General features: G+C 42.0%; 1 protein-coding gene across 1 annotated transcript in view; it reads right to left on the reverse strand.

Annotated features, from left to right (window-relative positions):
• FBXO47 (F-box protein 47) overlaps positions 1–3,396 on the reverse strand; it is a 22,102-nt gene extending 18,706 nt beyond the window's left edge. The window contains exon 1 of the mRNA XM_007465149.1: positions 3,267–3,396. The gene's annotated coding sequence lies outside the window, so the exon portion shown is untranslated. The remainder of the gene's footprint in view (positions 1–3,266) is intronic.
• Positions 3,397–4,023: the final 627 nt, after the last annotated feature.

Raw genomic sequence — 4,023 nt, forward strand, 5'->3', positions numbered from 1 at the left:
CGAGCATAGGCTCTGGACGCGCAGGCTCAGCGGCCATGGCTCACGGGCCCATCCGCTCCGCGGCATGTGGGATCTTCCCGGACCGGGGCACGAACCCGTGTCCCCTGCATCAGCAGGCGTACTCTCAACCACTGCACCACCAGGGAAGCCCTGTATTTACTAAACTTTTAATGTGATGTCTAATTTATGGAGTTCCAACCAGTAGAGTCTATTTATTCATCTCAGCATGATATGAAATACTTAAAAATCTTTTCCCTCTTAGCCAAATATTTTAGATAGAGCTTTAGCAGAAAATGAGATGTGTATTTGGATGAGATATATTCTAAGAAAAGAAATGTGACATTTTTATGTAACATTTTTAAAGGGGCTTCCCTGGTGGCACAGTGGTTAAGAATCCGCCTGCCAATGCAGGGGACATGGGTTTGAGCCCTGGTCTGGGAGGATCCCACATGCCGCAGAGCAACTAAGCCCATGTGCCACAACTACTGAGCCTGCATGCTACAACTACTGAAGCCCACGTGCCTAGAGCCCTTGCTCCGCAACAAGAGAAGCCACCGCAATGAGAAGCCTGAGCACCGCAACAAAGAGTAGCCCCTGCTCGCCGCAACTAGGGAAAGCCCGCGTGCAACAACGAAGATCCAATGCAGCCAAAAATAAATAAATAAATAAAATTAAAAAAAAAAAGAAATGTGATATTTTTAAAAAGTAAAAGATTTAACACAAAAAAATAACAAATTCAATATTCGTCAATTAGTATGTTGCTTTTACAATCTTTACATTCTTAAAAAAATCAAAGTATTACTGTAATATTAAAAATTTGTAGTAACGTTTCTCTGTTTCTTTAAAACTGAGTACTGACATGTTTTGTTAAAACAATAAAGACAAAAGAGATTAAAAATAGAGATTTTAGTTTACAGCTTTTAAAATTTACTTGCTATAACAGATTAAGATGATTGCATTATGATTACCAATTATGTGCAATGAAATCAGTTTTGTAAAACTAATAAGACTAGAATAAATGAATAATTGCTCCTTCAATTCCACTTTTGGTTAATAGTAGATACTAAATAAGTCTTAGGAAGGGCCTACATGACTTATTTCAAAATGAATATTTCGTAGAAGGAACTTTGTTAAAATTACTGATAATTTACTTACACGAAACAATAATTCTTTTAAAAAATGTTATTCATCACACACAGTGACTTTGTGTCACTCCTCCTACAATTCGGAAAACACTGTCCTTTGTATATATACATGTATAGGTACATATGCATAAGTACAACTCCAATCTAAGGCTCCTTGTTTCTGAAGGAACCACTAAGACATCTCATCAAAGAGTTACAAATATATCTGACCAAAATGCATTTTCTCCTTTTGTCAGAAAATTTCTAAAAATCACATTGTTACTTATTCATCTAAAAGGTTACATGTCAAGTCATATCAATTTAAAATCAGCTATATATTTGAAAATGTGGCCAAGAAACTTAGTGCTTAGTGAAAAGCATACTGTGAACCTCCTTTAAAACCATACTATAGGGCTTCCCTGGTGGCACAGTGGTTGAGAGTCCGCCTGCCGATGCAGGGGATGTGGGTTCGTGCCCCAGTCCGGGAGGATCCCACATGCCACGGAGCGTCTGGGTCCGTGAGCCATGGCCGCTGAGCCTGCGCGTCCGGAGCCTGTGCTCCGCAACGGGAGAGGCCACAACAGTGAGAGGCCCGCGTACGGCAAAATAAAAAAATAATAATAAAATAAAATAAAAATAAATAAAACCATACTATACATAGCGCTCTGCTTCAGCATTCAATGAGCATTGAATTTAGCAGATATTTTAAAATAATCATTAAAATTACACAAGTAACATGTGCATTGTCAAAATTTTACAAAATACAGCAAAACAAAAAGAAGAAAATTAAATTCATTTGGTTTTTAACATTTAAAATTAAGCACTTTGGTTTATCATTCAGAATTTTACATATACATTTCATTTTTACTAAAAAAGAGGGAATCTCTGTTCACACTATTTTGTAATCTGCTTTTTGTTTTAACTGTAATTAGAATTGTAATTTCTTTCCATGCTAATAGATACACTTCTGCAAGTATATGTACTTATATTTTAAGAACTGCATGGGATTCCATCAAATGGAAGAATCTTAATTTATTTAATCCATAAGATTGTTTTTAACTTTTCGCAGTAGGCATTTAAAATCATTTTCATTATAGGAAAATATATATCTGGCCTAGGATTTGTTCTGTTTCTCTGAGGACCAGGTAACCTGGGACTTGGGTGAGGGCCTGTGGGCTCTTCAGAGACTCACTGACACCCAATACCCAGGGGACTTTAGTGTGTCAACTACACACTACATATATTTTTAAACCTCTGAGAGGATTAAAACACAATAACCCAAATTCTTCTAAAACTGAACTCTCCTCTTACAGTTCTTTATTTTCCTCAGACCTGAACGTTTTGGGGGAGAGAGCAGGCTTTTCTGAAAACCCTAAAGGTGTAATTCCAAATTATTTCTGGTTTCCTCTCAGCCCTCTAGAGAATGAGAAACACGAGCCCAAATACTCCTAATAAGATGATGTTTCGGGCTTCCCTGGTGGCGCAGTGGTTGAGAATCTGCCTGCCAGTGCAGGCGACCCGGGTTCGAGCTTTGGTTTGGGGGGAATCCCACATGCCGCGGAGCAACTGGGCCAGTGAGCCATGGCCGCTGAGCCTGCGCGTCTGGAGCCTGTGCTCCGCAACGGGAGAGGCCGCGATAGAGAGAGGCACCCGCACCGCGATGAAGAGTGGCCCCCGCTCACCACAACTAGAGAAAGCCCTCGCACAGAAACGAAGACCCAACACAGCCATAAATAAATAAATTTAAATCATATGGGCTTCTAAGACGACCTCTGCTTTAAAAAAAAAAAAAAAAAAAGATGATGTTTCTACTCCACCCCACTCATTCTTGTCCACGTATGAAAGGCTTTGAGGGCCCTCTTGGATGAACTTTTCCCCCCCTTTTCAGAGAAAACCGTCCAACAGCAATTCACTAGGATTTCTACTTTGTTTTAACCTAAGAAAATCCTTTGAAGAGACCCACCCCCATCTGCTCGGGAAGTAACCCAAAACATCTCCAAAGAGGTAAACTAGGGAGGCCATAAAAGAGAAACTGGTCAACATAAGAGTCAAACCACACTGTGGTGCGTTTTTGACCCTCTTCAGCCCATGTAAAGATGAAACTATCTCCAGAAAGCATTGGGGGAAAAAATCTCTTTTTACCACAGATTTTGACAGTTTTCCGGCTAAAGGGTCACAGGAAAATGGGACTTAATCGTTTTGCCCTACCATCCTCAAATTTCTTAATGTTTAAAAAAAATATTTCCTCAAGGTTTTGCCGCCGTGAAGAGGGAAGTTCCGGCTCGTATCAGCTCCAGCCTCCCAGGCGCCCCCTTGGCCTCGAGAATATTTTAGAATCCTCCCAGGAGCCCCTTCGGGAAGGAGGCCCCGCCCCCTCATGAATAGCAAGAACCTCGGCTCCCATAGTACCCTCCTTCCTCAGGAATATTTTAGAACCCTCCCAGGAGCCACAGCGGCAGGGAGGCCCCGCCTCTCATAAATATTTAAAAGAACGACACCCACAGTGCCCGCCTACACCATGAATAATTAACGAGGACGAGGCCTTTGGAGCCTGAGCTTAGCCTAAAGCCACCCTTTGCTTCAGGCTGATGAGAGGAAGGGGTGGAGCCGTTAGAGACGCGGTGGGGAGGGTGCAAAACGAAGAGCCCCAACCTGGCGCAGCACACATCTGCTCCAAACCACTTCCTTTCCCTTTAACCTAGTTTTTCGCCGGTATTTAATTCCTCCCCCCACCCCGACCCCCCGACCCAGAAGAGGGTAGGTTACAAGAGCTTTCATGAAAACTTCGGTTGGGAAAAACCTCCAAACGTTCCTTTTTAAACCTATCTGGGTGCCTAGAATCAAAGGAGGGTGAGTGCTTCCGGCATCTCAAGATGGGGTCCAAGACAAATCTTCCTTG

The sequence above is a fragment of the Lipotes vexillifer genome, unplaced genomic scaffold (genome assembly GCF_000442215.2).
Source record: "Lipotes vexillifer unplaced genomic scaffold, Lipotes_vexillifer_v1.1 scaffold591, whole genome shotgun sequence".
Taxonomy (NCBI): Eukaryota; Metazoa; Chordata; class Mammalia; order Artiodactyla; family Lipotidae; genus Lipotes; species Lipotes vexillifer.